Below are 24,545 nucleotides of genomic sequence, written 5' to 3'. Positions count from 1 at the left end.
GGCCAGAAAGGCGGTGTGGTTGAGGAATGAACTTTGGTTATCATCGTTAAAGGACTTCTATCTTATCTCACATACCAAATATAAAGCTGTGGGTCTTGGCGTTTCCAAGACGAAAAATAACCATGATACATTTGTGTAAATAAATCAAAGGATTCCTTAAACCTGGCCAGTTTTGAACCCATATCTATGATTTGGTAACAATTTTTACAGGACTACTGCCTGGGGTTACATAACACATATAAACGCTTTGTGAATGAAGAGGAGTTTTGTTTATATATATTGGCTATAAAATTATATACACAGTATGCGACACCTGGGAAGTGGCCAGTTTTGACCCAATGTTTCGAACAACATTTGTAAAAGACTACTACGCGTTCTTACACACCAAATAATTTACCCCTGACTTTTGCGATCTTATTGGAAATAGGAAACACGACTGTTAAATAATGTTACTATAAATATTCACAAAGAGAAATTTCAGCAGAAACAGCTGGAGAAAATTAATATGAAAAACGAAACTCCAAAAACATTATAAGGAGAGAAATTCTTGTCCGCTAGTATGTGTTTATAGCGAATGACTAATACCTAAACAATATAAAGATATTAATTACGTTACGGCATTACTATTAAAATAGTGATTAAAGCTGGGATAACCTTTCTGGAACGGTCGATACAAAATACTAGAAATTTCAACCAACTTGCCGTTCCGAACATCACACTGATATCACTTAATATACACGGGGGACACCCAGGTATAATGCTTAATGTTTACCACTTGCATACAAACTCATTTATAAAGTATTATCGGGGTTCTCCTTACCTGTTATTTTTCTACTTGATGTAAATGTCAAAGTTAATTATATTATAGTAGAATTATGTGGAAATGGAACTAAAAAATATCTGAGCATTCATTATCATGCTAAATTATTATCAGCATCATTTCTGTGGAACACTGCAATATGCATAATTTTAGTGGTTCACAGTTATGGTGATGCAGCGAAACCTCGCTATTAAGACCACCTGTATGACTTTTGAAAAGTGGTCTTAATAGCGAGGTAGTCTTAATTCTGAGTTTTCATGATGGACAGATAATTTAAAAAAAACGTTAATATTCAATGAATTTTAATCTTTTTACATAAAATATGTATGCAGTGTCCAAAGATTATATGTCCGGCTTCTCAAACAAGATGTGAAAATACATGTACATATACTTTTCATCATGACACTATCCTTTAGGCTTACTTAAATAATTCAGCTGTTGTTTTTTTAATAGCTTGAACCTACAAAGGAAAAATAAGAACATTTAGAATGGTTTAAACAATTACCCGGTAAATGTAGGGATTGCAGACGACATTTCTTATCAAACATAGCTGAAACAGGAGTTTCTCATAACGGGCAATTTCCATTAATAGCGCTTTTTTCTATGGTTTATGCAATTCCGTTTGGTCACAACGTAATATGTTGTCAGCTGCATAAAAATCTCATAAGCAGATTAATGTATAACTATCATATGACAGCACGGAGCCTAGCAAATAACGTTTCGGAGAGACGGTAAAAAAAATATTAACACACCTCAGTCTTTCCAATGCCGAATAAATCGGCCAACTGCCGTTCCGATTTTCCATCACTCGCGTTGATGAAATCAGTCTTTTCTTTTTAACACAACTCTTTCCGTTTTCGCTTATCCATTTTGAATAACAATATGGTATATAGGTCGGTTTTTATATCCATCACGAACAAAACGATCTTACTCAATTATTCTTACTGGTAAATTATGCGCCGCATTTCATCTTTAAAGTGTGTACCAAACAATAACCAATTTACCCATCAAAGACTCGATAATAATAGCTAATTGTCAATGAAGAATCAAGGGTTAAAAAGAATAACAAGTGCCGGAAATCTAACACCTGCGTCGCAAATCCATGCCAACAGTGCGGAATTGTGGTTAAGTGGGTCGCAATGGCTTCGTACACAAACCCGATCGAACAACAACACCAAATCAAGAAAGGTGTGAAAATTACTGGTCGTTTGTATTTGGCGGGTGTCAATTTAGAGCAATTTCGTTCATTGGTACTGTTTAAAGTGGTCGTAATAGCGGACTAGCGGGTTGGTCAGATTAGTGAGTGTAACGACCATTGAAATAAGAAGGAAACAAGAGATGTGTTTGTCAGAAACACAATGCCCCATAATACGCCGCTTTGAATTTTTTGTTGATTTTTGACCTTGAAGGATGACCTTGACCTTGACCTTTCACCACTCAAAATGTGCAGCTCTATAAGATACACATGCATGCCAAATATCAAGTTGCTATCTTCAATAGTACAAAAGTTATTGCAAAAGTTTAACCAAGGTTAAAGTTTGTGACACACATACAATTGACAGAAAGACGGGCCAAAAACAATTTACCCCCGATCTTTTGATCCGGGGGCATAAAAAGCGGGACTGAAAAATGGTGGTCGTCTTAACGAGTTGGTCGTAATACCGAAGTGGTCGTAAAGAGAGTTTTTACTATATTCAAATAGTTCACTTACGTGTTTTAACCACCAAAATTGGATGGTATACAATTATAAATTAAATAATTGTGCGGAACATTTATTTCAATGAAATGTTAATCATTAAATATCACACATATTTTTTAAATTAAAACAATTGTGTTTTAGCTACATCTCACCGAAAGTCTGAGGCTTATTGAGAAACTCAAGTCTATTTCCTGAGTAAGGTGTCTTCAGTTTTCAGAGAAGATCTTGAGAACTCTCTTCAGTGCAAGTTGGCATTACTGGGACCTTGTGTTAGCTTTAGGCAGACAACATATCAAGTATGCCAGCACACCATTTTTTTATAATCAATCAATATAAAAATTGATGATTCTGTAATATTCACTTAGTGTCTTATTTACAGCAAAAACATGTGTCACTACTTTTTTGTTACTATTATCTACATAAAAACATTGTGTATCTGTATGTGAATGCAACTTATTCAATAACGGTCAATTAATTACTGTAACTATGTTATATTTAAACCTACCAGCATGAAAATGTTTTTAAAAAATAATTAACATGACATTCATATTGTTTTTGTTAATTATGGACTTTGAATTGAACTATGAAAACTCTCACGCATTTCACTATATAATTATACAAATATGGGTCACACAATATATGATTGAATCTATGAAAGGCCCTCAAGTCCAAAGCATCACCATATCATTTCAGAATGATTCAATCAAGTCACGTAATGATGTTATTTTACTGCCTTTTTTCGAATACATTTTTTACATTAAATGATTTTAAGCACTGATCTTGTATATGCATTCGTGAAACACTCACGTTAACTTTTAAAACATATTTAAATAATTAAACAACAAATTGAATATATTCAGTTGATAACTGTATCAAACCAAGATTTGCCGAAGATATGGGAATTAAATTACATAATGGGAAAACTAGGATCACAGTTCACAGTTATTTGGCAAACCTGCAGAATTGCTTTTGGTCGTATTTATTTGTGTAATAATTTTCACCACGATACATATAAACACATTTAGTTTTGGCAGGAAGGATAGTAAGGTGGAATAAAAAATGAGCAATGTGCAACAACCTGTTAATTTGCTTTTGATGTGTCATTGAATAGTACCGGTAAATAACTAAATTTCATACCACAGAACAGAAGTGACAGAAACACTTTTTTTTCTTAGCCGAACACATGATTCATACAAATAATATAGTTAAATGAAAAAAGCAAATGAGCATAAATTATATCTCCTATTGTTGGTTTTAATCTCATTGAAGTGTCAAATTTCAAGAGAAAATTTATTTAAAAGGGTATTGTCTGTATATTAAGGTTATTACTATGTATTTTTCTGTCTCATTTAAGTATTTTATAATCGTGTACACAACTTGATATGCTTGTATATATTAAAGTTCACTTCTCGAAAAAAAGTGTGTTTTATTTACATTAAATGATGTAGCGGTATTCGTAATTGTTTTTCCTGTGTTTAGTGGGCATTTAATACACTTGAAAATGCAGACAAACACTCTTGTAACAAAACAAGTGTTTTTTTTCTGCATATTTCCAGCATTTATACTTTTAAGTGTGTTTAAAGTGTATGTTTAAGTATATTTTCACAAGAAGCACAGAAAAATACACATAATTATGTATTAAAGGCACATTTTATGTGCATTAATAACATTGATGTTGGCGTACCAATACCTGGTAGTATTTATGAGCATAAGGTCTAATATGGTTTACTTTGGTAGAAATAATACATATTGTATGATTAACTTCAGAATATAGCTACCTTTAAAAGTTCAGTATAATTTTAAATCAACCAAACTATGTGAAGTTGTTATACGACATCAATAATCTTTTCCCCAATGTATACTAGAAATATTATATTAAACCTATTATCTGTATCAATGTAGAAAAAAAATTAGCAAAATAGACACTAGAATATACAAAATGATTATACATAAAAATTGATATTTAATTGGAATTTTCGTAAATCCTTCATAAATGTAAACACGTCCAAGTGTTCATTTACACAGTTTTTAAATACAGTCAAAGTGCTTAAACATGCCATCACATTTAACGAAAGAGTCATGGAAAGTGCTATTTGTACTAAAGTTATAGACATACTGTTACAAACATAAATTCATAACATAAAATGTACAGTGTGAACATTGAAAATTCTAATAAAAAATAATCCAAGTTTGGTGTCTTAATTCAAATTCAAATTCACATAAAACATAGTTTATCATTATTTGAACAGGTCAAGGGCACAATACGAATTACAATCCCTTCATACAGCTGAAATAATTTCACAGTTTATCATTGATACTGATCCTTTATGTGTATATACATTTTTCTTTATAACCGTATGTATCTTAGGATTTAGGCTCACTCAGATAATAATCTCTGATTTCTAAATTACCATATATTATAAATTATATATATAAGGACACTTTTTTCACGGATTAGATTTATATACGGACCAAAGTATTTGTTCAAGTACTTGTGTACATTACTTGCACAAAAGCAAGGGTACTATTGTGAAAGGGATTTTAACTAACGTGATAATAATTGTTTGCCTCAATAGTAACAACTCAAATAAAAGCAAAGATCGTTTGGTTTTACTAACATTGATTTATCAATGATCAAGACAATATTATTAGATACATAATAGTAAAACAAATAATGAAAATGTGTAAGTTTCTATAACATTGTATACAAAATTCATTGTGCTCTTATACGACATTGAAAAATGAGAAGCTTAAATACTATCGAATGATCACAGTAAATATTGTGAATATCAACATTTGAATTATTTATATTTTTGATCATCAATGTCAGAATGTATATAACATGTATATCATACTGAAAGTCTTTTTATATGCCCAATGATAACGTTTTGCTTAACCATTATTGTCTCAATCCAACGTTGTTTATACACTGCAGTATTCTCACTGATTGTGGTCTTGCCATGTATGACCCTCCATAAAGTATCATTGGGAAGATGACACCGCATATAACATACACTTACATTTATATTATCATTAATCCTCAACCTAGTAATTATTTTATGAAAACATTTTTATACATGACCTGCCAGCATTGGTCGGCAGTGCTACATTCGGTAACGAAATATGTATTTCATCAATACGTATTTTTCTTGTCCGATTCTCTATCTAAAACTCAACAAATATAAGTATTTACATCTTGAAATTTAATACATCAAGTTTCACTTTTGGTTTGTATAGTTTTGTAAGCACTGTGAATTCGTCTTCAATTGCGGACAATAACGTGACAAAAAATGTCGGAAAAGTAAATCTGTTATGGGTAACAGGTAAATTTGGATAACAAATGAACGTTGACAGTGCTCTTCATATAAAAATTTCGACAGAAAGTTTGGCGCCAGTTCATGTGAAATAAATAAAGTAGGTCTCGAGATAAAATCTTGACAAATGTTGTATCGCTTGAAATATATGGCGAGCGCCTAACTGCTCCAGTGTAATCATGACCTTATAGTTCTTTATTAAAGTTTTGGAAAATATGTCTTGTCTCATAATAAATTAAGTATACATAAACATGACCCTATGGGGTTAAATATGTTTATGTTTTATATTTGAAAAAAGTGGAAAACAACAGCCACAAAAACAACAACAGCAAACACAACAACAATTAAAACAATGATGATAACAAGAATAATAAACAAACTTATAATCAAGTTCTTTTTAAAATGATATCAAAATGGCTTGTCACTGACAATACATCTGTCTTTCATTGTGTGATAAAACGATACTGAGGTGATTAGTTTCAAATGTAAGTGAATGTGTGTGTATGCATTTGTGATTAGTAAAATAACTAGGCTCGCTGCAATATATCAAGACACAGAACATTTTCAGTGGCTAATAATGCTGCATATGGTAGAACATTAATCGTCGAACTCAATTATTGAATGTGTTGTCTCTATGTGTAAGGTTGTTGAAGAGTAAATATGGAAAAGAGATAATTCTATTTAAATGGAGTGTATCGATTATTTCTTATCTTCATATAGACATTTACCTTAAACAACTAAAATTCCCTCTTTCCATGTAGATAATGATCTAGTAACAATGTTATGCTAATGACAACGTTAAGAAACGAATGCGTATACTATTAAAAATATGTTTCACTCGTTCCTGTAGTGAGCTTTGAACTCACTCCTACAATCGCCAAGAGCAATTAGAATTTGTGTCAACCTCAGTCCCGTTATTGATAGTATGCTGCGTATAACGGTGCTGCATGTATATGTTATTTATAACGAATTTACAAAAATAAATAGAAATGACGTTCTTATTTCCGCTTTAAATGTACCCGATGCTTTTTTTTATAATTATGAGAATAAATATGTTATGTAGCGTTTATACAAACGAGACATACGTTTTAAGCAACCATTTAGAAGGAACTTATAAAATGATACTCTCTCGTTAGGAAATGTAATATCGAGTTAACCGTCGACATACCGCTATAAGATACACTTGTTATCATTCTCACTCAATCAAAGGCTATAAATCATAATTATGGTTCACACATATAAAAACATACAATCGTGTGTATAAATGAGACACTTTTTCTCAAAACGTAATAAGTAAATTAAGCTCACGCACGCATTACATTTTTGACGTTCCTACAAACGGATGCATACGAAAAAAAATCAACACATATCATCATATCATAATAATCTTTCTTTTAATTATACCCATCATGACTGTCCTAAATATTATTGTTTTCATTTAATTGTGTTTTATTACGTGTGATGAATAATAATTGATGTTTATGTTTGATCTCCTACTTAAGATTTGCTGATAACATGATAAAGGTCTATGAACACAACTGCTCCGCATCACCTACCAAGAGCACAAGACCAATGAGTACGCTCAGAACATGATAATCGAACTAAATTTCCCACAAGGACCCCTCCTGGTGACCATCGAACGACGAAAGCTTGCTTGGTTTACAAACATCACTAGGAAATTGAGCACTAGGGCACGCTAGTGGGTGGTCGTCGTCGTTGATGGACAATAAGAAATAGCGGACGTCCCTCTCCATGGATAACCAACTCCCATACGCTTGCAACAGGCCTAGCTGGCGGTGGATCCCTGTGTCATCGTCTCTCGTTACCCCAACGGACAGACCGGACAAGGGTATGATGATGATGATTAAGTAAAACTGTGTCGCCTGATTGATGGAAACGCCCTGTCTATGAGTTTACACTCACTACATAGACGGAACATGTCACGCCCATGCTGCGACATGCCTATGCTTAGCCAATGTGTTGTTTTTTAACATATATTCAATCGACATTTATATTGATGTTCGTTGCCTTAATGACAATTTATTTCTCTACAATTGATCAAGAGTCACATTTATATTACAATGTTCTTGCATTGTGAACGTTTAAACCTTAATATTAAATCACTCTTAAGCCGTTAAAATCAGTGTGCATAATTTGAATGACTCAGCTGATTTAAGGTAGCGCACCCGTAATGGGCACCTTTCCAAATATAATCTAATGTATTATTTTCGTAATCAGCATCATTGCACTGATCTACATGCACATTTTTAGGTAGGCTTTCCATGTTTAAAGTTTAAACAAGATTAAATAAGTATTCTTTTACAGACATTTATTTTGTATAACGTGTTATCTATGGAAGAGCGCCATGAAATGTAAGTGGTTTCAGCAAGTAGAAATTGGGTTGGTAAAAAACAAAGTGTCATAAAATTCAAAATAGTATCATTTAAGTAATATTTTGAACTTAGTTTTTATAGATACACTATATACAGCAAAGATACCAAAAAAATGACAGATTTATCGTTTACTTTGTGAAATCAAAATAAAAATGCATTATGCATGATTCGTATTTTCATCAGTAAATCACCAAATGTAGCCCTAACGTTGTTTCAAATGAATAAATTGAAAATGTGCATACAAATGGCAACATATTTAACAATAAACATAGCTTATATGATTTATTAAATCAAAGTGCGTTAGAATAAAAATAAAACGCTTCGCAAAAAGTATGCGTTGTCGGCAGGATTCGAACCTGCGCGGGAAGATCCCAAAAGATTTATAGCCTATCGCCTTAACCACTCGGCCACGCCGCTGCTTAAATAAGATATTCATAAGTAAAAAAGCTAAAAAGACACTTCGATCTTTGAAGAAATCGCGAGAAATCATAACGGGTGCGCTACTTTAATTTCATTCAAGAAACAAAAGGCAAGCTGCCATGCTTAGAGAAAACTTTAATATTGAGGATAATGGATCTGTTGTCCACTTCAAAAAGTTCTTGTATCCGTGAAAACCTTAAAAAGCATACACTCTTTTCTTCAAATAAACTGTTTATAAACTGTACCGTTTTAAATTAAATCTATCCAACCAAAATACATGTTAAATAAAGACGATATTTAGTTGAGTATACATGTAGTCACAGTCTCGTTTAATTTTGCCTCAAAAAGTTTGAACTTGATAGCTCTGGTTTGCATCTGGTAATTAAAAAGTCTTCAATGCATTGTGTTTTAAATGTATTAAAATTGAACCGTGATGCAACGTGGTTAAGGCCCAAGTGTGGAACACCTTAAAAGCGGTCTACACCAACAAAGTTTTGCATGGGCCGTTCCAAGTCGCTCTTTAACATTTATGGAAATAAATTGTGCCACTATGTTCTCCCACACTATATAGTGTAGTGAATAACGCGTATATATTCCGTGGGTTTCGACAAAATGGACACAAACGACTTCACCATTTAGAACTTCAAGATCATAGGGCTGTAGTAGTTTAATGGTTCAAAAAGCTTTGGAAAGCCATGGGACAGCAATGGAATCACAAGTTGACCTTAAATCAATACTAAGTTAACACAGAGGACTGATAAAAGGCTATATAAAATGGTGCGAATTTGATGTTTCACATTCAACGTCAAGACGTAATTACCTTTAATAAAACATAGTAAATATTGTTAATTTTTTTTTACACCAAACATGTAACAAAAATGGTAAAATTGTTCAGCGTGCGAATTCCCCACTATCTGTTTGTAAGTTATTCTTAGTGGTTGAACTGACATCAGTGATGTCTGTTTCAATGTGAAGTGTAACAAACAACTGCATCATTAGTCTGTGAAATGACAAACTTTATTTATATATTTTACAAAAGCACAAATCGGAAATTGAAAAAGGCAATGTGTAACACATATAACTCTGTTCAAAAGTGAGGATTGTCTCAAGAAAGACATTAACTAATGAACAATAACGTGATTAAATTGTTGTAAATTGTAATTTAAACGAATGTGCATATATAAGTTTTGTTAAATTTGAATAACAATACTACGCAGTCAATACTGTGTGGCTAAAGCTGAACTGAGTGTGAGGACATGGTAGCCTTAAATCACTTGTTGTATAGAGACTATTGATTGATCACACACATGTCTCTCATTATAGTGAATCTTGAGTTGCATCATTAGTAAAATATATAACATATAATACGATTGAAAAACTATAGATACATACAGATTTAGTGAGGCAATAGAATGTAAAAGCTTATTATAGGTATGGAAAATAGTCGGTATTTACGTGCTTTTTTGCAAGTGCTTTTTGACGAGTGTTTTTATTTCGAAATCATGAACGATTGTGTCAATGTGCATATCGTATGGACCAAAATACATTTTTCTTTTGTTAGGAAATAGATTTTATTCATTGAGTTAAAAAAATGAATATTTTTCTTGGTGTAGTAATTGTATACATATTAAAATTGACATCCTAGTAAACGGCATTCAATTCCAAACTACAAACATATCTTTTGGAGCTCATAACGAATAGTTCGTAACATTTTAATTAGATAATATTATATTGTGTAAATGCTCGTAATTAAATAGTGAAATTAACTTTCATTAGACTTACCAAAGAATTTGCGTTTATAAAACATCTATGCACCAGTTCATAATGAACATACTTATCTGTGAAATATGCCTGTAAAGCCATTCGACGACTAAACAAACAAGCGTAAAAGATAACATCTGTGTATGCTTATCGATAATAAAATGTCAGAATAAACATTTGGCGCAGGTAATAATTTACAACAATGTAAGTACACTTTAACTCTGAAAATTGCACAGCCATAACAGAGATTTACTCAAAATGATTATTGATTTATAAAAGCTCAAAGATGTTTTCAGTCATTCTAAACTTCCTCGTTTAAATATAAACCTTTCGTGGTATTTAACACTTAAATAACATAACATGCAGGCGAAGTATAATGACCGGTACACCAACTTTTTTAGTTTATGTCACTCTCTAGAATCAAACTGAATCAAAAAAATGTTTTTGTGTTTAAATTATACAATTAACTGATGGCATCATAACCAACAAACTTTAAGAATTGCATGAATGCATTTTAACAATAGCTTGTTTAATGTCATGCAACATAACGTATTCGTGTTCATCACTTTTAAAAAGGAAAGAAACAAATCCACTTTAAAATTTTCGCAAATCTTTTATACACGCAACGTAATAATTCGATAAATTTTGATATCATCTGTGACGTTATCACAGCATTGCGCGATACTAGAAGGATTTTTATAAAAGAATATGTCGCTTAGCTGTTCAAATAGACAAATTCGTTTGCAACTCCGGCATTCAGGGCCGGAGTAACACTAGGCTAACAAGGCTGCAGCCTTGGGCCCCGAATTGTAAGGGGCCCCCCAACGCAGGCCAGTTTCCAAATACATTATCTATTTTTATAAGCACCATTTAACGACTATCGGGATTGCAATAGAAATTATCTGTCTGATTTTACCAGTTTCCAGAGTATATCCAATTGTAGCCGTTTAGTTCGCTTTGATTCACTATGCTATCATTTTCCCGTCTATGTAGTATATCCATTCAGAACCATGGTCATGACAACATCTGGACACGTTTGACGACATTGAAGAGAATGCCAAAGCGTTTGTTGCAATCAACGAATATAAGGATGCGAATAAGCGTAAAAAGTTATTTCGTGACGAGAGTACGACACCAGAGGCGAATTCGGAGCCAAGTGCACGCGATAATGTTCGAAGTCACACATTCTACAGCATAGTTGATTGTCTCACTGCTGAACTTCGCAAGCGGCTAAACGCATATACTGGTCTTCACAAACTGTTTGGTTTCATGAAAGAGTTTGAGTCTCTCACATTGGATGATCTACGAAAATGTGCAACGTATCTAGTGGGGTCTAATCCAGATTACATTGAGGCGTCTTTTGATAACGAGTGCGTTAAGTTCAAAGCCATCTTAGAACCGGACAAAGACAGAACCATCACCCACGTGAGTGAACTGCTGAAGTTAGATGGAGGTCAACTACAGACACCTTTTCAAAACGTTGCCATCGCTGAAGGAATATACTCAACAATTCCAGTTAATAACTGTGAAGGTGAGTGGTCATTTTCAAGATTATCAAGCGTGAAAAGCTATCTGAGGAACACCATGAGTCAGGAAAGGTTGGCAGCATTGGGGCTACTGTCTATTAATGTCAAGTTCTCCGAGGGCTAGACTTCTGTTCACACAGCTGATTGATGTCTTTGGCCAGCTGAATTATCATACACGAGACTTATAGGTTGGAATATGTTACAGGTAGCATGTGTGTTAAGTTCAGTTCATAAATAGTTATACATTGTTTAACTTGTTTTGCTTTATTATGTGTTTTTTCACCATTTTGGGAATCGGGCCGTGTCCCTTTGAATTGGGAAATTTGCGGCGTTTTAACTAAACTTGGTAAATTATTGTTGTTGCTGTTTTGCTAAAAAAATGCTTCAAATTGAGAATAGAAGTGTTTTTACTATTGTTTTTACTGAAGTGAAAGCTTATATGGCTGTATGGGAGATGAAAAATATGTTAATACCTATAAATAAACACGTATATATACATGGTATATATAGATATATATATATATGATATTATATATATATATATATATACCAATACATAGTGCCAGTTACGTCGGTCTCTGTAGTTTTCAGACTGTACTTACGAGGTCAATTAAAAAACGGGGTCTATATACAACCCCGCAATCTAGGCCTCCTTTAATACTATGAGGGGGGTGTAGGGGAGGTAATGCAATCAATCTCACAATAAGGTCTTAAATCGAAAACCACAATCAGGTCTGAAATTGAAACTTGTATATACTCGCAAATAAGTTCGCTATATATTCCTTGTATAAGACGTTAAATAAAGGACGTATTTATATACAATAATAATAGTAGGTACCCCTATATACCTTAATTCGGTGTTATATCGGATAAAAAAGGGTATGGAGATACATGTATTTAAAGTGGGAACCCATAACCTATTTCTAAATCAGAGACCCGTAACTGGCCATATTGTGTGAATATATATATATAAGATATATATATATATATATATATATATTGTAACTTCTCAAATGATTATTTTTATAGGTCCCATTTGGGAAAAATATATACTTGTTTTCATTGGGAACTGGGGCCGATTACCGGACCCGATTTTTAATGGAAAAAAACAATACTGTGGTAATATAATGTAACTGTCACTTGCAAGTATTCTGGTCTTTGTAGTTTTAGTAAGAAGTATGATTTTCAATATACAGTAGGGGAATAGAGCGAGGGGGACTCCGAAACATATAAAGCTTTGGTCCGCATAACAGCTTAATCCGGCCCTGCCCGCATTATGTTCGATGTCGGCTTAATTGTAGAGTGCATTATAGTGCACACAGCTATATTCAACACAGTATTGTTTACTTCGCTTTTAGTAAACTTGGCGTTTATATTTGAAAGTATCAGTTGATCCGAGATTGAGTTTCTCAGTTTTGCATTTGTCGCTGGCGTTTTTAACGTTCGTAAACATTATTTACGACTCAATATTGCATTTGTTATAATTTGGTATGTGTGTTAGTCTTTTTTAATTGTTATCTTTGATAATATAGGTCAATTAATTGATACTAAACGAAAATTAGATTTAAACAAAGGAATTATGACAATCATGGCAATATTCATTGATGGTCGCAGTGTTGTTATTGTTCAGGTATTTGCGTTTTATGATCAATCACTTTATGCCGGTATGAGTGTTTATATTTTGAATGACAAATACAAACTATTATCAAACGGCATTGCTCAAATAAATAACGAAATGTACTTACCGTTACTTACATGTTGGGAACAACGCAAAACATACTTTAATTGGAATATTGTAACTTGTTCATATAAATTGATATTTAATCGTCGTATTTTCAATGCAGGCCAACGCCGCACAGCGGAAACTTAACCTACAGCGAACAACGTTATAACACTTATTCATTAAAGCGATTTTAATTGTTTCGATATTGATAAAACATCTCAAAATCATGTCAAAGTCTTATATACACAATATAGTAAACTGTTATTTAAAATGGCGATCGAAATCATTATAATAATTATATCTGCATTACAAATAATCAATGTTTTAGTGAAGTTAATAAACTATCCATTCTTTAGAAAAGCGTATATACATAATACATCACTAATCATATAGACACAAAATAAAAACAAACCTGTCAAATAGTTAAGCGCTTCTCACGGTGTAACTCTAATGTCACTTTGAAATAAATTGAAACTTTAGTTTGACAACGTAAGATTATTTTCCTAATGAACTTTCCGATCAATGTGTAAGACTTATTTACCTATCTATAATTATGTTATGGATATATGACTACGGGTAAGCCTATCTTACACTGTGCTTCACAAAATACCTTTGATAGAAAACGCGGTGTTAATTTTAATCTCGCTTATACAGCCTTGGTTTCAATCCGTTCTTTGAATAAAATCTAACATTTTTGTATCGTTAAAAAACACTTTACAAATCTAATTACAATATGCAATTTTCGAAAATCTTTTCACCGATCATTTTCAAATTACCAGTACTATAATGAAATAATTTACTACATTGTAATTTTTGGTTTCCAATAATAAGTATTATTACTATGTTAATCATGGCAACTGATGTTTTGGTTTTCAATAACATTTTGCCAATTATCCCCTAAATGTTGTTGTAGTAACATATAACAGGTCATACAATAACTGCGAAAAAAGGCTTAACCCGTGAGCTTCAAGGGTCATATAAATTCTGTATTTTATTTTCAAATATAAGATTATCTTTTCAAAAATATATGATACTTGATACATATGTATCGTTAATATTAACGTTTACTTAACAAATAATTTTCGTAATATTTAATTGTTGTACCCGGAGACACATTTAGCGCTGCGCGGGAAAATCATTAGAAGTAGTCAAAGAGTTCTGAATGAAATGTGCATAAATGTAAAGGCACCGCTGTACGCTTGCGCAAAAGCGATAACCTGACTGAGGAAAACGTGTGTGAAGTTAGCCTATTTAGCCCATTTAGCCTATTTAGCCTATTTAGAACATAGGTTGAAATATACATCCTATTTAGCCTATTTAGCCTATTTAACAGCCTCTTCAGCCATTTTAGCCTATTTAGAAATTTTAGTACATAGGTCAAAACATACATCCTATTTAGCCTATTTAGCCTATTTAACAGCCTGTTTAGCCTATTTAGCAAGTTTAGTACATACGTAGACATACACATCCTATTTAGCCTATTTATCCCCTGGAAGTGACGTAGTGCACGCTGACCAGCCGTCGACGGCTTATCGGGCTGAACTAGTTTCGGCCGGGACTTTTAATTAGGGTCGGCCCCGTGCATGCAGCCTATTTAGATATTTCTCGTATGCGTCATTTCCCAGTAAACGGGCATGCCCTTTAAGGGCCCCTTTCGGACGAACAAGAGTTATCCCCCGAAGCGACCTACCTAGTGCAAGCTGACCAGCCGTCGACTGCATATCGGGCTGAAATAGATTCGATCGGGACTTTTTATTAGGATCGGAGTCAGGTACAGCCTTTTTAGCGTATTACGCGACATTTTGCCTGTGAGTGGGCATGCCCCTTTAAGGCCCCTTTCGGACGAACAAGAGTTATCCCCCGGAAGCGACCTAGTGCACGCTGACCAGCCGTCGACTGCCTATCGGGCTGAACTAGTTTGGCCTGGACTTTTAATTAGGATCGGAGTCAGGTGAGCCTATTTAGCGTATCTACGCGACATTTGCTTGTGAGTGGGCATGCCCCGTTAAGGGCCCCTTTCGGACGAACAAGAGTTTCCCCCGGAAGCGACCTAGTGCACGATGACCAGCCGTCGACTGCCTATCTGGCTGAACTAGTTTCGACAGGTGACTTTAATTAGGATCGGAGTCAGGGGCAGCCTATTTAGGTATTACGCGACAGTTTGCCTGTGAGTGGGCATGCCCCTTTAAGGGCCCCTTTCGGACGAACAAGAGTTATCCCCCGGAAGCGACCTAGTGCACGCTGACCAGCGTCGACTGCCTATCGGGCTGAACTAGTTTCGGCCGGGACTTTGTAATTAGGATCGGAGTCAGGTGCAGCCTATTTAGCGTATTACGCGACATTTTGCTGTGAGTTGGGCCAAGCCCCTTTAAGGTCTCCTTTCGGACGAACACGAGTTATCCCTCGGAAGCGACCTAGTGCACCTGACCAGCCGTCGACTGCCTATCGGGCTGAACTAGTTTCGGCCGGGAATTTTAATTAGGATCGGAGTCAGGTGCAGCCTTTTTAGCGTATTACGCGACTTTTTGCCTCTGATGGGCATGCCCCTTTAAGGCCCCTTTCGGCCGAACAAGAGTTAGATCCCCCGGATGCGACCTAGTGCACGCTGACCAGCCGTCGACTGTATATCGGGCTGAACTAGTTTTCGGCCTGGACTTTTAATTAGGATCGGAAGGTCAGGTGCAGCCTATTTAGCGTATTACGCGACATTTTGCCTGTGGGTGGGCATGTCCCTTTAAGGGCACCTTTCGGACGAACAAGAGTGATCCCCCGGAAGCGACCTAGTGCGCGCTGACCAGCCGTCGACTGCCTATCGGGCTGAACTAGTTTCGGCCTGGACTTTTAATTAGGATCGGAGTCCAGGGTGCAGCCTATTTAGCGTATTAACGCGACATTTTGCCTGTGAGTGGGAATGTCCCTTTAAGGGCCCCTTTCGGACGAACAAGAGTTATCCCCCCCGGAAGCGACCTAGTGCACGCTGACCAGCCGTCGACTGCCTATCGGGCTGAACTAGTTTTGGCGGGACTTTTTTAATTAGGATCGGAGTCAGGTGCAGCCTATTTAGCGTATTACGCCAACATTTTGCCTCTGAGTGGGCATGCCCCCTTTAAGGGTCCCTTTCGGACGAACAAGAGTTATCCCCCGGAAGCGACCTAGTGCACGCTGACCAGCCGTCGACTGCCTATCGGGCTGAAACGTGTGTGAAGTAAGCCTATTTAGCTATTATCAAGTTTAGTTCATGGGTTAAAACTTTCATCCTATTTAGCCTATTGTACACCATTTTCAGCCATCTGGACTAATTAACAAGTTATGTACATACGTTGACACATGCACCCCTATTTAGCCTATTTAGCAGGGTTAGTACATATGTTATAACAACATCATATTAAGCCTATTTAGCCTATTTAGCACCCTGTTCAGCCTATTAGCCTATTTAACAAGTTAAGTACATAGGTTGACACATGAATCCTATTTAGCCTATTAGGCACCCTCTTTCAGCATATTTAGCAAGTTTAGTACATGGGTTGAAACATGCATCCTATTTAGCTTATTTAGGACCCTTTTCAGCCTATTTAGTCTAGTTAACCAAGTTTAGTACATGTACACAGGTTGACACATGCATCCTATTTAGCCCAATTAGTACCCTAGTTAAGTAAATAGGTTGACACATGCATCCTATTTAGCATATTTAGCCTATTTAGCACCCTATTTAGCCAATTAAGCCTATTTAGCAAGTTTAGGACATACATTTTATTTAGCATATTTAGTTTTATTAAACACCTTTTTCAGCATATATAGCCTATTTAACAAGTTAAGTAATAGGTTGACACATGTATCATATTAAGCCTATTTGTCCTTTTTAACACCCTCTCCAGCCTATTTAGCCTATTTAGCAAGTTTAGAACATGGGTTGAACCTGCATTCCTATTAGCCTACAAGCCTATTTAACACCCTTTCAGCTTATTTAGCCTATTTAACAAGTTAAGTACATAGGATGACACATGCATCCTATTTAGCCTATTTAGCACCCTTTTCATCCTATTTAGCATATTTAACAAGTTTAGTACATAGGTTGACACATCATCTATTTAGCCCTATCTAGCGTATTTAGCACCCTTTTCAGCCTATTAGCCTATTTGAAAAGTTTAGAAACTATGCACTCCTATTTAGGCCTTTTAGCATATTTAGCAGCCTTTCTTCCTATTTAGCCCTTTTACAAGTCTTTACATAGGTTAACAACATGCATCCTATTTAGCCTGTTAAGCCTATTTACCACCATTTTCTGCTATTTAGCCTTTTTAACAAAACTAGTACCTAGCTTGACACAGACATCCTATTTAGCTATTTAGTACCCTTTTCAGCATATATAGCCTATTTAGCAAGTTAGGTGCAAAAAAGGTTGACAACATGCACCATATTGAGGCTTATTTGGCATTCTTTTCAGCCGATTTAGGCCTATTTAACAAGTTAAGTACATACGGTAGGTTGGAACATTCATCCGATTTAGCTTATTTAGTGCCCATTTTTAGCATATTTAGCCCTATTTAGCAAGGTAAGTACAAAGGTTGGACACATGCATCATAATGAGGTCTATTTAGCTTATTTGGCACAATATTCAGCCTATTTAGCCTATTTAAACAAGTCTAGTACATAGGTTGAACATGAATCCTATTTAGCCTTTTTAGCCTATTTAAACACCATTTTCAGCCTATATGCCTATTTCAACAAGGTCTAGTACATAGGTTGAAACATGCATCCTATTTAGTATATATAGCCAATTTAGTGGCGTTTTCAGCATTTAGCCTATTTAACAGGTTCAGTACATAGGTTGGAAAAAACAATCATACTAGCATATTTAGCATATTAAGACGCCTTTGCAGCCTATTTAGCCTATTTAGCAAGTTTGGTACATATGCTGAAAATACGTTCTTATTAGCATATTTAGCAGTATGTTCCGCCTATAAAGCCAATATTTGCAAGTTAAGAACATGTATTTAAACATATATCCTTTTAGCCTCTTAAGCCTATTAAGCAGCCGTTCGTGCTTATTTAGTCTATTTAACAATTTATGAAATAGGTTGAAACGTACTCATATTTTAGCTATTTAGAAAACCTATTCAGTCTATTTAGCTGTAAAGACTCTTATAAAATAGGTGGAGACAAACATCCTATTATTCACTTTAAGCCTATTGAGCAGCCTATTCAGTCTACCTAGCGAGTAATTAAATAGGTTGAACATAATTATTTAGCCAATTCGCCTTAATACGCCTTTGTCGAAAGTTTATTAAAAAGGTTGAAACATATATAAGAGTAAGCGTTTCAGGCTAAATAGCATCATACTAAATGCTCAACCTATTTTGCATTTTTAGCAAAATTTAAAAAGGATAAAATATACAGCCTGTTTAGCAGGCTATTGACAAGCCATTTCCACAACGAGTTTGTATGCACCTTTAAGAGCCCCTTAAGACAACCAAAAGTTATACAATCGAAGTAACCTGTTAAAGCTGACCTCCCGTCGGCTGCCTTTCGGACTGATCTAATTTCGGCCCGGGGTTTTTAATAAGGGACGGTGTCACATATAGACTATTAGCGTATTATGCGCTATTTATATTAAGAGTGGGCATGCTCATTTAAGGGTCCCTTGCGGACAAACAGAGTTTCCCACGGAAGCGAACGAGTGCACGCTGAATTCACGTCGGCTGCCTATCGGGATAAACTAGTTGCGGGCTCGAGGTTGGCGTCACATATAGCCTATTATGTGTATAATGAGCTATTTACATTGTGAGTGGATATGCACCTATAACGGCAAGCTTTCGGACAAACAAGAGTTATACCCCCGGATCCGACCTAGTGCACGCTGAACTCCCGACGGCTGAAAGTCGGTCTGATCTAGTTTCGGCTGTTATCTCCCGGAAGCGACCTAGTTGCAGCTTTACTCTCGATGGCTGCCTGTCGGCTGATCTAGTTTTTGGCCCGGGGTTTTAATTAGGGTCGGCGTCACCTACAGCCTTATTAAGCGTATTATGCTCTATTTACATGGCGAGTGGGTATGCATATTTTTGGGCCCCTTTCGGACAAACAGGAGTTATCCCCCGGAAGCGACCTTGTGCACACTGAACTCCCGTTATCTGCCCGTCGGGCTGATCTAGTTTCGGCCCTGTGTTTTAATTAGGGGTCGAAGTCACCTTAAGCCAAAAAGCGCATTATGAACTGTTTTACATGGCGAAGTGGGTATGGACCTGTAAGGGTCGCATTCGGGACAAATAAGAGTTATCACCCGCAAGCGGACCCTAGGGCAAGCTGGAACTTCCGTCGGCTGCATGTCGGGCTGATCTAGTTTCGGCCCTTGACTTAATTAGGGTCGGCGTCACCTACAGCCTATTTTGCGTATGATGCATTATTTACATGGCGAGTGGGTATGCACCTTTAAGGGCCCCTTTCGGACAAACAAGAGTTTTCCCCTTGGAAGCGACATAGTGCACGTTGAACTCCCGTCCTGCAACCTGTCGGACTGATTCAAGCTCGGCCCGGGGTTTTATAATTACGGTCGGCGTCACCTACAGCCTATTTATATTGCACTATTTACATGGCGAGTGTGTATGCATTTTTAAGGGCCTCTTTCGAAAAAAAAGAGTTATTCCCCGGAAGCGACCTATTTGCACGCTGAACTCCTGTCGGCTTTCTGTCGGGCTGATCTAGTTTCGGCCCGGGTGTTTTAATTAGGGTCGGCGTCATCTCCAGCCTATTAAGCGTATGTATTATGCTCTATTTACATGGCGAGCGTGTATGCATCTTTAAGGGCCCCTTTCGTTCAAATAAGATTTATTAACCAGTGCACGCTGAACTCCCGTTGGCTTTCTGTCGGGCTGATCTAGTTTCCGGCCCGGGGTTTAAATTAGGCGTCACCTGCGGCCAGTTTAGCGTATGTATATGCTCTAGTTACTTGGCAAGTGGGTATATACCTATAATGGTTCCTTTTGGACAAACAAGAGTTATCCCCCGGAAGCGACCTTGTGCGTTGAACTCCCGTCGGCTGTCTATATGGCTGATCTAGTTGCGGCCCGAGGTTTATGTTAGGGTTGCGTCACCTTCAGCCTATTTAGTGTATTAGACGCTATTTACATGGTGAGTGGGTATGCACCTTTAATAGCCCCGTTCGAACAAACAAGAGTTATTCCCCGACAGCGACCTAGTGCTCGCTAACTCCCTTGGGCTGCCTGTCGGGCTGATCTAGTTTCGGCCCGGGATTTTAATTAGGGGCGGCCTCATCTGCAGCCTTTAGCGTATTTGTTATGCTCTTTTTACATGGCGAGTGGGTATGCACCTTTAAGGGCCCCTTTCGGACAAAAAAGACTATTCCCCTGATGTAAGACTAAACTTCGGGTCGGCTGCCTGTTTAGCTGACCTTGTTTTTTGCCCGTGGTCCTTAATAGGGTCGGCGTCACAAACTGCATATTTAGCGTATTATGCGCTACTTTCATGACGAGTTGTCATGAACCTTTAAGGGCCTCTTTTCGGACAAACATGAGTTATATTCCGGAAGTGACCTAGTGCATGCTGAACTCACGTCGGCTGCCTGTCGGGCTGATCCAGTTTTTAATCTGGGTTTATAAGGGTCGGCGTCACATACAGGCTTTTTAGCCTATAAGACGTTATTAACATGGCGAGTGGGTATGCACCTTGACGGGCCGCTTTCGGACAAACAAGAGTAATCTCCTGGAGGCGACCTAGTGCCCGCTAAACTCCCGTCGGCTTCTTGTCGGGCTGATCCAGTTTCGGCCCGGGGTTTTAAAAAGGGTTGGCGTCGTATAAAACCTACAACGTATACAACGTCGTATTTAGCGCATGATGCGCTATTACATGGCGAGTTGGTGTGCAACCTTTAAGGGCTGCTTTCGGACAAACAAGAGTTATCCCACCGGAAGCTACCTAGTGCACGCTGAACTCACTTCGGCTGCATGTCGGGCTGATCTTTTTTCGGCCCGGATTTTAATTAAGGTCGGCGTCACAAACAGCCTATTTTGCGGGTTAGGCGCTATGTACATGGCAGTGTGTATAAGAGCCGCTTTCGGACAAACAAGAGTTATCCCTGGAAAGCGACATAGTGCACGCTGAACTGGCGTCGGCTGCCTGTCGAGCTAACCTAGTTTTGACCCGGGGGGTTTTAAATAGGGTCGGCGACACATACAGGCCTATTTAGCGTTTAAGAAGTTTTTGAGATGGCGAAGGCGAATATGAACCTTTAAGGGCCGCTTTCGGACAAAAAAGAGTTATTCACCGGAAACGACCTATTTCACGCTGAACTCTCGACGGCTGCATGTCGGGGCCAATGTAGTTGCGGACGGGGGTTAAATAAGGTCCGGCATCACCTACAGCCTATTATGCATATTATGCGCTATTTACATTGCGAGTGGGTATACAGCTTTAAGGTCAGTGTTCGACAAACAATTTATCCCCCGGAAGCGACATTGTGCACGCTGAAATTATGTCGGCTGCCTGTCGGGATGACCTAGTTTCGATCCGAGGTTTTAATTATGGTGTGCGTCACATACAACCTATTTAGCGTAATAGTCGCTATTTACATTACGAGGTTTAGTGCCGCTTTCGGACTTAAAAGAGTTTTCACCCAGAAGCGACATTGTGCACGCTGAACTCCCGCCGGCTGCTTGTCGGGTTGATCTGGTTTTCGGCCCGGGGTTTAAAGTTGTCTCTTCTTCACATAAGCCTACTTCGCGTAGTATGCTCTATTACATCTCGAATGGGTATGCACTTTTAAGGGGCGCTTTCGGACAAACAAGAGTTATCCCGAGGAAGCTACCTAGTGCACACTGAAATCCCTACGGCTGCCTTCCGGACTGATCTAGTTCGGGCCCAGGGTTTTAATTATGGTAAGCGTCACCTACAGCCTGTTTAGCGTATAATGCGCTATTTACATTGCGAGTTGGTATGCACCTTAAGGGCCGCTTTAGGACTAACAAGATTTTATTTTATCTAAAAGGACTAGCAATCATGATACATCAACTATCTCCGGATTCCACCGTGAGATTTAAGCAATAAATCGTCTGCTGATCCAGAAAGCGGGACTAGTTAACATATTAACATTTTGACAATATTCCAAACGCGTGTCACACATTTGAATGGAATGGGAAAAAACAGTGTAAATAAAGAAGAGGATAAAAAAAACTATCGAAAATAAGTAACAGATAAATGTGGGTCATGATTATTCTTATTAATCATGACAACACCTTATCATGTTAGACTTTTAAAAATTTAATTGACTTTTATCATTATAATTGGTGCCACTTGTGGTATTTGGTTACCTACGTTAGGGTAACGTACTGATGCTCAATTGGTTATTGTCGGCTCGGGTACTACTTAAATGTACCCCGGGTACTCTTAAATAAACTTAAATGTATCTCTGGTACGAAAAATATACTGAAAGTAACCCGGAAATTTTTACGCGAAATTGGCCGTTGTCGGCGAATTATTTTAAATTAAGTATGTTTATATTTATGTCAATATTCTGTAAAATTGCCCGCTATATTATCGCAACTCTCACTTAAAAAAGCATGATGAAGCAGGCTTTGTTCAAAGAGAATTTTGCTATGTTTTCCGTAGCGCGTTTTTACGTCATCGGATTTTGGGCGGGAATAAAACTCGGTTAAGTCTAAATTGGCTGGGTACGTGTAAGTATATTTTCTGTACCCTGAGTACATTAAGGTTTAAATGTTTTGTTGCGTGATATTTTGTTAATTAGTTTTTGAAAAAAAAAATTTTGAGGTATGCACCATGTTGGATTGTGTGCTGTATGTATAATACCTTAGGGACTGAATCTTGAGTATTGCAAGCAATTTAAAAGCAATGAAAAGCAACGGAGATGATAGATTATATCGCATACATAGTGCGGATAAATATGAAACGTTTGTTCAGTGTTATGAATGCAAAGATATAATTTAATACCGTTTCAATTATTCGTAATTCTAAAGACTTCGTGCAATCATGATAAAACATTTTGGTCTTTATTTGAAGAGGCGATGAATCTCAAAATAGTTTTTTTTTGCAAGGCTATTGCAGTCGTAAATTAATTATTATGCAGATCGTTTGTCAATAAGAACGGTTTTCAAAGCTTTATTTGGTTATGACTCTGAGTGCATTCATTTGTAGTCTTCTTCATTCAGTGTCAATATTGAGTGGTTGCTAAAAAGCATATAATAGGTCCAATAGAAATACTTTGGTACATTTGATCATTAATTTAAATGAAATGAAACGCTCGTCGCTTTTTAAACAACTTTCACACAAAATTGCAAAACAATATCTGTTAATACAGTACTCGAGCACATGCCTTGTATGACAATTATTTGGAGAGAACGCCATATATATTAGTTATTCCTCGCTCTCGCTTATACTCTTGCTTTTGTGCTTTGTTATAATGTTTGAATATATGTTCAATGTTTCTAGCTTGCGCTAGGTCGCTTCCGGGGGATAACTCTTGTTTGTCCCAAAAAGGACCCTTTAAGGTTGCATACACACACTCGCCATGTAAATGAAGCCTATATATACGCTTGAAAGGCTGTAGGTGACGCCGACCCTAATTAACACCCAGGGCCGAAACTAGATCAGCCCGACAGGCAGCCAACGGGAGTTCAGCGTGCACTAGGTCTTTTACGGGGGATAACTCTTGTTCGAACCGAAAGGGGCCCTTAAAGGGGCATACCCGCTCAACTGCGAAATCACGATACGAGATGAAGGCTAAATAGGCTGCATGCACGGGCCGATCATAATTAAAAGTCCCGGCCGAAACTAGTTCAGCCCGATGGGCAGTCGACGGCGAGTCAGCGTGCACTACGTCTCTTCGGGGGATACTCGTGTTCGTCTAAAAGGGTCCCTTA

The 24,545-nt window shown here is 36.9% G+C and overlaps 1 protein-coding gene and 1 non-coding gene across 2 annotated transcripts in view; both read right to left on the bottom strand.

Annotated features, from left to right (window-relative positions):
- The window catches only part of LOC127870075 (transient receptor potential cation channel subfamily M member-like 2), a 44,943-nt gene extending 30,714 nt beyond the window's left edge, over positions 1-14,229 (bottom strand). Inside the window, exon 1 of the mRNA XM_052412734.1 lies at positions 14,069-14,229. The gene's annotated coding sequence lies outside the window, so the exon portion shown is untranslated. The remainder of the gene's footprint in view (positions 1-14,068) is intronic.
- Positions 8,562-8,642, bottom strand: Trnay-aua (transfer RNA tyrosine (anticodon AUA)). Its single transcript has one exon. It is a non-coding gene; the product is annotated as a tRNA-Tyr (tRNA).
- Positions 14,230-24,545: the final 10,316 nt, after the last annotated feature.

This window comes from Dreissena polymorpha, chromosome 2, assembly GCF_020536995.1.
Source record: "Dreissena polymorpha isolate Duluth1 chromosome 2, UMN_Dpol_1.0, whole genome shotgun sequence".
Taxonomy (NCBI): Eukaryota; Metazoa; Mollusca; class Bivalvia; order Myida; family Dreissenidae; genus Dreissena; species Dreissena polymorpha.
This window is presented reverse-complemented; position numbering and strand designations above follow the sequence as displayed.